Source organism: Lepidochelys kempii, chromosome 4, assembly GCF_965140285.1.
Source record: "Lepidochelys kempii isolate rLepKem1 chromosome 4, rLepKem1.hap1, whole genome shotgun sequence".
Classification (NCBI taxonomy): domain Eukaryota; kingdom Metazoa; phylum Chordata; order Testudines; family Cheloniidae; genus Lepidochelys; species Lepidochelys kempii.
The window spans coordinates 137,029,311-137,042,440 of record NC_136383.1 but is presented as its reverse complement, the minus strand read 5'-3'; the positions used below and the strand labels follow the sequence as shown (position 1 = coordinate 137,042,440).

The 13,130-nt window shown below is 51.2% G+C and overlaps 1 protein-coding gene across 4 annotated transcripts in view; it reads right to left on the bottom strand.

Moving 5' to 3' along the window:
- The window catches only part of FBXO41 (F-box protein 41), a 69,430-nt gene extending 56,571 nt beyond the window's left edge, over positions 1-12,859 (bottom strand). For all 4 annotated transcript variants that reach the window (XM_073343011.2, XM_073343010.2, XM_073343012.2 and 1 more), the window contains exon 1: positions 12,385-12,859. The gene's annotated coding sequence lies outside the window, so the exon portion shown is untranslated. The remainder of the gene's footprint in view (positions 1-12,384) is intronic.
- Positions 12,860-13,130: the final 271 nt, after the last annotated feature.

Sequence of the window (13,130 nt, the reverse complement as noted above, 5' to 3'; positions counted from 1 at the left end):
CCCTGCCTTGGGGAGATACATACACTAATGATACTAGGGATACTATGATGATACCTTAGATGATCATAATGATCTGTTCTGGCCTTCAAATCCATGAACCTTACAAAGTTTGGGAGATGAGCTATCCAGACAGGGGGATATCAGGTTATCAACAGCCAGGTTCAGTGCATAGGGCCCATGATTGGATGTCAGGACTTCTGGGTTCTAGTCCCAGTTCTACCGCTGGGTGGACCTCGGGTAAGTCACTACCCATCTCTGTGCCTCGGTTGCCCCATATGCAGAACATGCATCCCTTTGGAAAGTGCTCTGAGCGCTACTGATGAAGCCCGCCACGTAGGTGATAGGGATGGCGAGGACTCATACATTTCCTTCAGGATGGTTTTGAACACAGATTTTCCATAAGGGTCTTTCAGCCCCGCTCAGACGCATCCACCTGAAGGACAAAGCACAAGCCGGCCATTTCCTATACACTCCCCACACCACCTTCAGCCCCAGAAAACAGCCAGAGACTGTACCGGCTGTGTCTGCGGGGAGGCTTGTTATTAGAGGTGAGGGCTGAAACTCACAGAAGAAGCAGGTTGATTTGCCTGCAGGGCTGGGGAAGCGTTAAACCATTCTGACAAGCAGAAAACAATGTGCGTGGGCACGATGTAGAAATCTCAGGGGGCAACAGGTAGGCCCTGACAGGGAGCCAGCACAAACCGAGGGCTGTCCTCATTGTGCATCTAACATACAATTCACGTCTCTCCTCTCTGCGCGCTTCATCGTCCACCCACTGGGCTGGAGGGAATCTGGGAGTCAGGGGGTGCACAAAGGCCTGAAAGGACCATTTTGATCATCTAGCCTGACCATCTGCATAACGCAGGCCTGAGAACCTCCCCTAGAGATTCCTGTCTGAGCTATAATCACCATCGTTTCTGCTGCTAGGGTGGTCCCCAGGACTCAAACCCAGGACCTCTGCCACCACAAGCAAGAGCCAGACCCCTAGGCCAGGCGTTAAAAGAAGCCCTAAACTCACACACAGTCGGGGGTATAGTGACATACACAACAGATGTTCTCAGGAGCTTGCTGAGGACAGGACTCAAATTCTCAGGCCTTGGGTATTGTTTAGGTTCAAGGACTGGAGCACATTGCCCTGAGGTACCTAGCGGCTCTAGTGAGGTATCCACTGAAGGCATTGGGGCCGCCTGCCATTGAAGGATGCCCAATCTACGTTGGCCTACTGAGAAGCACCTGTCTCATCATGCAACCCCACTGGAATCCAAGACATTTCCCTGTGGTCTCATTCCAGGTTGAACTCTTTCGCGGGGCAGAACGGACTCAATCCCTACTCCCACTGGAGTCAGTGGCAAAACTCCCAATGACTAAAATGGAAGCAGGATCAGGCTGCAGACTAGGGTTCCATGCCAGAAGGAACAGTTCTCCTCAGGCCGGTTTTGCATTAGACCATGGTTCCTTCATTTTTTTAGCCGGCCTCCTGCCGCAGCCAATATCTGATGCTTCAGAAGAAGGCGATTTTCTCCTCGTCCGACTATAACGTTTGCCTGTGGGAACTCATCCCTGTGCAGAGGGCCAACGCACTAGTCCATTCACAGAGCTGGGCAGGACACGATTTGCTCATCTGACAAAATTCTTTGAGATATTCCAGGATATTGAAACATTTTTCCCACCTTGAATTGGGACAACAAGTAAAAAAAATCTCAAAATTTTTTGCGAACCAACAAAAACTTGGATTCGGGCTCAATGGCAGAGGTGCTGATTTTCTTTTTGCCGGTGGGTGATTCTCTCCACCTCCTCCCCGCCCTTTGAGTGGTGGGCGGGGCCTTAGGAGGAAGAGGCGGAGCAGGGGCAGGGCCTCAGGGCAGAGTGCGGGCAGAGCGGGAGGTTCTGTCACAGTCCAGGCGCCGGGCCCACAAAAGATTAATCTGGCCCTGCAGGTGCTGAGAACCCTCTTCTGTTTCCAGGGGGCTCTTGAGCCCCGGAGCACCCACTGAGTCAGCTCCTATGGTCAATGCAAATGTTTCATTTTGATTTTGACCTTTTTTATTTTTAAAACCTTTTTCTCAGTCTAAATTCACTAACATCTCAAAACAAAAAACAACTTTGACTCAAAACCCCCAAAGCTTTTTTGTTTCAAAAACGCTAAAGCAGGGGCGTGTTTCAACGCTTTTGAAACTTCCCCCCCTTCCCTATATCTTTGTGAGTCAGGAGATTCGTTAAAGGCGACCCTGTTTCACGGAGAGTTTTGGTTTTGATGAATTGACATTTTTGGCACAATACGGTTCATCAAAAAAAATTCCCAGTCTGCTCTCTCGCATAGGTGCCAACTTTCTTCTTTCCAGGTGGGTACTCCACCACGAGGCCCTGCCTCTTCCCCCAAGGCCCCACCCTTGCCCCACCTCTTCCTGCCCTCACTCCGCCCCCTCTCCCCAGCGGCTCCCACCCGCTGGCAAACAGCTGATTGGAGGGTGGCTGGTGGGTGCAGAGCACTCACTATTTTTTGGTGTTTGCTCCAGCCCCGGAGCAAGCACGGAGTCAGTGCCTATGCTCCCTCGGCCCCACTTTGAACTCAAGTGGGTTGGAGGAGGTGAAGAGTCTTGGTCTGGCATTCTCTGGCCTGTCCTAGGCAGGAGTTCAGACTAGAGGATCACAAAGGTTCCTTCTGGCCTTTGTGCATCCTTTGTTGCGAGGCATGAGTTTCACGTTCTACCCACTTGTACAATGCTGTATTTGGGGGAGGGATTCCTTCTTGACCCCTGCTATGACCATCAGAGGCTTGACACAGGCTGATTACACCCACCAATGTTGCTGTTGACACTGAGCCCACCTGGAAGATCTCACACCTTCAAGAAGCAATCAGCCTCTGTGACGTTATTGACTTGAACTGGGACCGTATAGAACATTGTTGCAACCAAGGTCCTGTAGTGGCACCAAATCTTGTATAAAGGGGGTCAAATAAGGTGTCTAAGATGAGGTTATGGTTTGCTGGTTCGGATTATGCTGTCTGTTTGCATGTATCATTTTTGTATTTAAAGATATAAGTATTGGCTCTATACTGTCTGTATTCCAAACTTTATTCTATGCTTCTGGGTGACACCCCAGCCAAGTTGGTGTCAGCTCTGCTTAGCCTGCTTGATGGCCCATTAAGGACCATCAGCTGTACAAGTGACCCATTGAGAGAGAGGCCTCGTGACTCAGCAAGGCATGCAGGGACCTGCCTATGGACAGAACGCTGAGGTTTTTCCAGGCCATGGGATGGGCAGCTTGTCCTTGGGACAAAGAAAGAGAGACCACACGGCAAGAGAGTATAAAAGCTGCTGCAGCTCCTCCATCTTCTCTTCAACCCTGCTTCTTACCTCTGGAGGGACTTCGCTACACTGAAGCATTGAACCAAGGACCAAATGATCCATCCCAGCTGGAGAAGTTCTCCAGAGACTTCATCTGAACCTGCTGTTTATTCCATCGCTGCTACAAGCCTGAACCAAGAACTCTGCCATTACGGTATGTCATTGGTTCAATTTAACCAATTCTAGCTCTCATCTGTATCTTTTTCCTTTTATGAATAAACCTTTAGATTTTAGATTCTAAAGGATTGGCAACAGCGTGATTTGTGGGTAAGATCTGATTTATATATTGACCTGGGTCTGGGGCTTGGTCCTTTGGGATCGAGGGAACATTTTTTCTTTTGCTGGGGTATTGGTTTTCATAACCATCTGTCCCCATAACGAGTGGCCCTGGTGGTGATACTGGGAAACTGGAGTGTCTAAGGGAATTGCTTGTGTGACTTGCAATTAGCCAGTGGGGTAAAACCAAAGTCTTCTCTGTTTGGCTGGTTTGGTTTGCCTTGGTGGGCACAGAAAGCCCAGCCTTGGGCAGTAACTGCCCTGCTTTAAGCAATTTGTCCTGAATTGGCACTCTCAGTTGGGTCCCGCCAGAACCAGCCTCGTTACAGCCTCTTGCGGCGAAGAATTATCCATCAATGTATATTTCCAGAGCCCCTTTCTTCTAAAAAAAAAAAAAAAAAAAAAGCCAAAGCACTTTGCAAACTGACCAGAAATCACTCTGCCCTCCAAGGAAATGAAGCCTCATCTGGGGTGGAGCACAACCTGTCGTACATAAGGGTTTAGGACAGGGAGTGAAGGAGAAATGGCCAGATTCTCTGCTGCAGCGAAGGTGTGCTTAGCACTGCAGAGAGGGGAGTTGTCAGGGAGTTGGCTACAGATTCTCTATCCAGCCCCAGGCTGGAGCAACAGGGGTACAAGAGGTTCATGTACACTATAAAAGGAAGCAAGGCAGAGCGCTAGTTTGTTTCTGTGTCCATATAACATTGCTGAATTACGTGCTACTCAGTTTGGCTGGCACAGGCCCAATTAGGGAAATCTCTCTCATTGCGACCTCTCTTGGGGAAGCTACGATATTCGATTGCTTTGACAGCTGATTAGTAGGGATGGTGACTCTGCCTAATGGGGATGCCTTTGGGTGATTTTCTGGTACTAAGATCCACATGGGTCTCTCTTTTGTGCTTGCTCTTCCCTAACAGAAGATTTCAGACCCTACACAGTGGTCACACAATCTGGGAGTGGATGACCTACCGCCCCTCTGCCTAAGCTATTTCCTTCAATACTATTCTGCAGCAGGGAGTTCCAGAGGTTAATCATAGTGGTGTGACAGCGATTCCTAGAGTTAAGGTTGCACAAGCATTTCCATCTTAACCTTTGGGATTCCTTATGACCAGGTGTTACACATGCCCAGGCCTAAATTTTGGAAAATTTTCAAAGCTGAAATTCTTGGCGTATTTTTGACCAGCTGTAATGCTGTCAAACCTCCAGGGCAGGGTACAAGATAAGAAATTTTGGCAGGAAATCACCATCCCTGTGAACTGGCTAAGCATCCTGGTGAATGCTGGGTTTGATTGGACCAATTTATGGCCAGTGTGTTTTCTAGACAGAGTCTGTGCACTAGGCCCATAAAACGTGATACTAAGTAAAGCTTTTGTGAGCATACTCACCTGCTCAAGAAGTGCAAATATTGTGAGATTAGGAGCAGGGCAGCTGGTAAGGATTACAAGGAGAGGGGCTCCCTACTACAGAGCTTGCTGGATGTGAAAGATGGTGTCCAGCCAGAGAGCATGAAATCGCAGACTGTGGAGTTGGTTTTGGTTTTTGTTGTTGTAAACCTAGGTGTACGGAAAAGAGCCTGAAACATAAACCCTTGTATCACAGGCTTGAGGCCTGAACTAAAGTAGCGGTCAAAGCTTTGCTGACATAAAGCAGAGAGTCAGGTTGTGAGCAAGAGGCAGGCCCTGCTCACAGAATCTGGCAAGAGCAAGGGCTGATTTTGCAGAAATACACATTCCTAAGAAGTGCTTGGCACAGAACATTCATGCAAACAAATCCCAGAAAGGTGGTACCAGAACACCTGGAAACCAACACATTCCCCAAAGAGAACAGGAACACAGTGGCCTATCTTAAAGATAAGGTCAGGATGACAGCCTGATGGATGGAGATGTTTGGTCAAACCAACATGAACAAGATAATGGGTGGTGGTTAGCAACGTTAGAGGGTGGCACCTAGCCATGTCAGAGGGGTGATACGTAACTTGTTTGTATCGATGTATAAAGAGGTATCTCAGAGGGAGTGTCTTTGCCTGGCCTAGGGGGGAACAGAAAGTCCCGCCATTCACTGAGCTGGTCCATTGTTAGGGGCATACATGTAGTAGTGGTCCGGCAGAATCTGCAAGTTACTAGCATCGTGCTTAATTGGTAATAAACCTGGCCATTTGCCTTCATCCCTTAATGGATCTTGTGGTCATTGGACAGTTCAATAGAGGTCTGCTGTGCTAGCTACCTGCACAGAGCTGGGACAGCACACAGCGAGAACACACACGCAGCCAAACGTCTGACTACACTCGGAAATCCATGAAAAAACTCCATGAAGAGAATGCTAAGGCTGCATGGGTGAGCAGTCAAAGTTAGGAAAAGCCAAGGTGAAAGTTGCAGGCTCCCCCTTATTGTGGCCCCTCTTATTTTAGGAGTTTTCTCAGGTGCCCATCATCCTGGAATCTAAGTCTGTGGGGGGCGTGTTGAATGAAGGGATTGAACCCATCTCTATGCCAGCCATGACTCTTGGGTGATGTGATGGTCAAAACCAACGGATCGTCCCGACCTGCGAAAATACCTGAGGGTTGGGAGCTTCAGTGGCACCCAAATCATTCCAGGGAGGATGGGGGGGGGGGGGGGGAAGGTGGATTTGCCCCCCTTGGAATAGGCACGGGTTCTCCTCCCCCAGAAGCCACCGATCCCCCACAATCCACATGGCTCCTGGGGGATCTGCCAGATACCAGTGGCCAGCTCCTGGGAACCCTGTTTATGTCTTCCCGACAGCCCAGCTCCGCTGGAGGAGTGCGCCAAATGGCTGCAACATGGCGGTGGTGGAGTGGCTCTACAATGTGGGCACCTGGCCTTGCCCCACCTTAGCCACAGACTGAGAGGATTTGCCTGCCTGGGACAAGAGCTCTGGGGTGGGGTTGAAAACGGCGCCGAGGGTCCCCACAGCGTGGCAAATATTGCGGGAATGCCTGGGCACATTGGTGGCGTCTCGCCACTGACATCAACAAACCTGCCGCACCATAGCTCCAGGCTTTCTTCCTTGTGCCAGAGGCCAGGTCTTCTGAGGCTGCACTCCCGGCTCTGCCAGCTGCTTTCCCTCAGGCACATGGCTTTGCCTTGTTCTCCATCCCAAATATCATCCACAGAGCAACGAGAGGGGGCCCGGCGCCGCATGCCCCGTCACTGCCGGGCTCGTTATGCCGAGAGGTGCGGGTGATTGCGTGGCTCACATAGCGGAGACCAAAGGGTGCAGCGACACGCAGTCAACATCACTGGCGGGATAAGTCAACCACCGGCCCCCTGCCTATGACAAAAGGGGCTGTGAACCCACCCAGGAGGGCTTTTGTTGAGTGTTGTGGGCCTGTGTATGGGAAGGCAGAACACACAAAACTGAGGCCTGGTCTATACTTAAACGTAGGTGCTCAGGGGGGTGAACAATCCACACCCTTGAGTTCTGCAGCTCTTCAACCTAGACAGGTGTAGATGCTTCCATCTACCTAGCTACTCTCTGGTGGCAAGGGGGAGCTCCTATATTGATGGAAAACCATGCCCATCACAGTAGGGTGTGTCTACACCATGGGGTGATGTCCTAGCTATGCTGCTACAGTCCCTGTACGATAGGCCTGGCCCGAGAGAGACTCAGCGGCAGGAAGAAAGCCAAGTAGCAATATGTATGCATGGTGTGATCCTGGGGAACCCCGAGGAAGGTTCTAGGTCTGGTGCTGGCTAACGAGGCTTGGGGCAATCAGCAAAGAAGCTGTCCCCTGGGTTTTTCTGGGTCCTCCTGCATTTGGAGGAGCAGGACTTCGGACATTCCTTGTAAAAACCAAGGCTGCATCAGAGAAAATACTAGCCTCCATCCATTTCTACTTCCAGCCACAACCACCTACTAGACTTTACATTTTTGGTTAGCTGCTCAGCTCAGGAAGGGTAACCCTCTCATCAGCTGTAGTATCTAGAGACCCCAGCTGAGATCAGGGCCCCTTTGTGCTACAGGGACAGAGTAAGAGACGGTCCCTGTCCCGAGGGCTTCACAACCTAAACAGATAAGACTGGGAAAAGGCGGGAGAAAGAAAGCATTAGGATCCCCATTTTACAGATGGGGAACTGAGGCACAAAGATTCAATGAACTGGCCAAGATCACAGCAGGGTTTTGGAGAACTAGAGGGCATTCAGAGAGGGGTGACAAGAAGAATCAAGAGCTTGGGGAAACCCTCTTGTGAGGAGAGATCGAAAACACTGGGATTTGTTACTTTGAGACAAATAAGATGGAGACATGAGAAGAGCCTATACAATAATAGTCCAGCGAAGGGAGATCCGGAGCTTCTGTTCTCCCTGTCTCGCAAGAACAAGGGAACAGTCAAATACAATACAATAAAAAGTGGTCACATTCAAAACTGATCAAACACAACGTGTAATTAGACTGCGGAACTCATTGCCACAAGGTGTAACTAAGGTCAGGAACTTAACCAGGTTCACAAAGGGACGGGACATTTATATGGATAACAACTCTGGATATGCTTGTTATAATTAACACTAACCATTTTGGAAGGGATATTAGACCTCATGCTTCCGGATTTAAGCCCATCTCTAGCTATTAGAGATCAGGGCGAGGCCTTATGTGGGGAGCAGATTATCCCACATCTGCCACTGTGGGTTTCTTACACCTTCCTCTGAGGCATCTGGTGCTGGCCCCTATCAGAGCCAGGATAGTGGACTAGACGGACCTGGGCTCTGATCAAGTCAGGACATTCATCTGGCAAAGCCAGGATTTGGACCCAGACCTTCTGTGTCCCAGTCTGGTGCCTTAACCAGAGATCCGTCCTTCCTACTCAGAGCCTAATGAATATCCTCCAGAGACACCCACTGTACAGCACCTAACGTAAACCCAACCAGCAATTAGGGAACGTCTCCAATATTAGAAACAAAACACAGGCAGACAAACAAGCTACAGACAACAGCAAAGGGACAGGCCTAGACTATCCCCCGATCCAAATTCCCCTAGACTTCAGAGTGCCCCAGATCCACACCCACATTTTGTGGCTTGAGCAACTCTCAACTTAACACCATTAAGCGGGGGAAAAAACTCCCCCTCCGAACACCCAGCCTGGTGATCTGTATTGTATGGTTCATAATAAAGAAAAAAATTACAAGGAACCAGTTTTTCATCCTAACCTATTTTGGAGCCTTTATAGGGCTGGCTCAGTTGTTTATTATAGACAATAATATGCTGGAGCTAGACCCAAACAGCAGCTAAGAACAATCCATTCCCTTCCTCAGCCCTCCCCTATGTAAACTAACCCCTAGGCCCACCTCATCACAGATGGGGTAGCACTCACACATAACAGCTCCCGCGGCAGAGCTGGGCGCTCCCTTCCCACCTTACACGGAGTCACAAGAGATTTGCTTCCTCAGTGCAGCGTCCGTCGCCTAGAGGCACTGGGCCAGACTCGCCACCTGGTGCGTGAAGGACAACCTCAGCGGGCAGAACCCAGACTGCTGGGCGGTTGGAGATCCAGAGCCAGGGATATAGGACCCCCAGGGACTGTGGTACCCAGGGAAGATGGATGGAAGTCAGTGGTATCTCTCCTGTGGTAAAGCCTTGCTCAGGTACAGCTGCCTCTGTACAGCTCAGGTACAAGCTGTACCCACCGGGACAAAGGATGGCAAGACGATTCCCCCGGAGTCTCATGCAAGTCTTGAGCTTGCTGCCCAGTTCCGCTGCGAGCGCCCAATCCTTGCCCCAGCACCCAGGCTGAGTAACCGGGTGCAATGCTCGAATCGCCACAGTGGCTGTAGAGCAAGAGCTTAGCCCCAGCCTGGCCTTCCTCCAGCGTGACCACCCCCCCTCCCCAGCTTCCGGTTCCAGGGTATGCAGAGCCCAAGGAAGAGATGCCAGTGGCCAGCCTCCGCTTCCCCGGCCCATGGTCAGTGGAACCTTATTAGCTCCATGGTGCATGCGAGGGTGGAGAGGGTTTTACCACCTCGAAGGCACTCAGGACACATTGTGAATGAAGGTTTGTGCTTGATCCCTCCGTATCCTGGGATGTCCCCTCCTTACTCCTGACCAGGATTTTGAGACAACCAAAGCCTCAGACAATCCACCCCAGATGTTACCCAGAGGCCAGGGTTTCAGGAGTTTAGCCAGGGCAACTTATCCAGTTGAAGTTTCCTTAGATCAGGGGCAGTCAATAGACGGACCGCCGGCCAAATCAGAACCACCAGATGCTTCTGAACAGACCCCAAAATCTTTTTTATTTCCTTATTATTATCATCATTATTGGTATTATTTTTTAATTATTTTCTCTGGAGTCTGGACCTTGACATACCTTGACCAAGGAATTTGGACCTTGACAAAAAATAATTGCCTACCCCTGCCTTAGATGTATTTCTCAAGAGCCTGCAAAGTCCCTCCCAGACTGCTGACAACCCACTATTGCTAAGAAAGTCCCTGAGGCTCTGGAAAAACACCCGGCTCCATGTTTATTCCCCCCTGGTGACTCCAGATCAAATGTACTCCTTTTCTAAGCCAGAAAAAGATCCTTCTAACTGCTGGGGCCAGCACCACCCAGCACACCAAGGCCCTGCAAATCCCACCGAGCCCTCTCCACGGCCCACACCAGTGCCAGCAAGGAAGATTTTGCAACTGGAAATGGGCCAGCCGTTGTGCTGGGGATGCACAAGCCAGAACAGAATCCAGCTTCAGGAGCTTTGTGTGAGCAGGGCTGACTGGAGTGACAAAGTTGCCTGTGTCAGTCCAGTGAGCAGGTATGAGTGGAAGGTGCAGAAGGGGCCATGTCTTTCCAAACATGCCAGCGCTTCCACCTGGGCTCTGCCCCCAGTTCACAACTTCCAGCCGGCCAGGGAGCGAGGGGTGAGATGAAAACACCCAAGGCACCAAATTCCATTCTGGATGTACACAGACTCTAAGCCCATGGCTCCCATTCATCAGCCTTCACTGCTTTCTCCTGCCTTCCTCTGCCCTGCACTTGTTTAACCAAGGGACACCCTGGGGAGTCTAGCTTGTTAAATCGCCATAAGAACCTTTCACCGAAAAGCCGCTCTGCTGATGTGAGCTGCTCTCTCTCTCGCAACCCCCCATTTCATTAAAGCAATTGTTCAAGAACTCTATTAATCTCGGTCTCATCTTATTTACGGGCTCTCTCTCCTATGTTGCGGACACGTCCGTCTCCCAAACAGTTGCCCACGGTGATGGATAGATACAAGACCGGCTGCTTCCAAGCATAAGTTTCCATGTGACAACCTGAGTTTCATTGTTAATTTCGGGGGAAATGTACCTCAGTCCAAATTCTGGGGATACTGCTCTAAGTGATTTTACTTTGGCTCGGCGAATGCTTTGGGAAAATGGGATCAGCTCTCCCATAGAAGTCATGAGGCTTGGGAGATCCATTTTTAGCGAAAACCATCCAGGGAAGGAAATAGCCCTATAATTTATGCTGGAAGAATTTATAGCATGCCCCCTGATATTTGGAATTGTCCAAATTGGACACTTACATTCTGGTCCTTTACCAGCTTGATTTCATATTTTGGGGGAGTTACACAAATCAGCTATTCTGCATGGTAATATACACCTCTACCCTGATATAACACTGTCCTCCGGAGCCAAAAAAATCTTACCGTGTCATAGGTGAAACCGCGTTATAGCGAACTTGCTTTGATCCACCGGAGCGCGCAGCCTCCCCCCCAGCGCTGCTTTACCACGTTATATCTGAATTCGTGTTATAGCGGGCCGCGTTATATCGGGGTAGAGGTGTATTACTGTCACATGAGTTCCCGCTTGCTACAGTCTGCTGGTGTGACTCCATGACACAGAATACATGGCCTATAACTTTATTTTAATACAGTCTTTCCTACTTCCAGATGCTCTTTGGCTTTAATAACCGTTACAGAATTCAGCATGAGGCTATGGACATTTTATGGCCCAGTTTGTAATCTCCATCAGCACCAATGGAGTCTTTATTGGTTTATGCTGGTGTAACTGGGAGCAGAATCTGGCTCGTTTCCTGTATCTCGAGAGACAACAAGATGCGAGTGCTATCCTCCTATGGGTGCAATGCACAGATACTCATCAGAAACGGAGATGTACATCTTAACCATAAAAACTGTCTCTTCATAACATGAATAATGCTCCGGATTTAATATAATCGTGACGGGAGTCATTCCTGCCATTAACAGCATGGAAAATGCATTACCCTGTATGCATGCAGATTGACAGTCCCAGCTCACTACCCCAGGGATAAACTGGTCTGAAAACGAAATTAACACCCATATTATTCTATCAGTTACACCTGAGTTTCACCACCGATTCGGCTTTAAAATCGGCTATGTTTTTAAATGAACCACCAGTGAAGCAGAGAATCACGCAAACCATCCATCTAGAAATGACTGCCTGGTTATTAATTATTATTATTATTTTTACAGGCAGAAGGGGGTGGAGGGGAAGGAAGAAAAGACCTTGGCTCATACATCCAGCATGCGATTGCTGCTGGTTACCCTGGCCCCCGTTTACCTCCATTTCTTCCCACCTTCTGGAGGCTCTTGCAAAAATCATGGTTCATTCCACCCCAGGGTAAAAATCACCCCAATGTCAGCACACAGGCAGGGTGTGTGTGCGCGCTGATCCAATCTGAAAATTAAATCCTCGCTCCTCAATCCGGTCTCCCTCTGGTGCATTTCTCCCGCACATGAAACGTGCCCATTTCCCACCCCCGCCGCCAAGACAATTTAAACCAGCTCCGGATCGGGGCGCCCCTTACCTGCTCGAGGGGGCGGGGGGAGTGCAGAGCGGGGGCCCCCCCGAATTCTCCCCGGGGAGCCGGGCTCGCGAGGCCAATGCCCGGGACGCTGCTCAATCCATACCTGGCCCCGGCTCCCCCGGAGAGGGCAGCAGCCGCCGGAGCCGGGAGAGGGTGGGACGGGGACCCGCCAGCGAGGGGACCGCTGGCCAGCGCGGTCCCCAGCCTTTGTCGGTCGGCGGGCGATGGAAGCCAGGCAGCATCCGAGGGGCTGCGGGGCCGGGCACACACCCACCCCCGGGAGGAGGAGGAGAGGAGGAGGAGGCGGCGGCGGCGGGTGATTAATTCAGCAGCGCCCAGCTCGCTGCAGAGAAGCCTCCATTTCCAAGCCAGCAGCAGCCGCGGCAGCGCCGGGGCCGGGGAGACCCGGGGCCGCAGGAGCTCCGCGGTTGCCCCCGCATCCCAGCGGCCCCTCCGCGGGACCGGGCAGCCGGAGCCGGCCTCTCCGCCGCGTGTGCGGCTCTCCCCCGCCCCGCGGCCGGCCTCTGCCGTGCTCTGCCCCCGCCTGCTGCAGCGCGGTCCCCCCCGCCCCGGATCATCCTCCTCCTCCCCCCTGCAGGGCCGCCCTCCCTGCCTCCCTCCGCCTTGAGATCCACGCTAGGGAGCGTCGGCAAACTCGCCAGGCCATGCTCGGGGAAGGTGAAATCCCGCCCCCCCTTTGCGAGGTCCCTGGCGGGGCGGGCTGGGTGCAGGGCGGGATCCCCTGC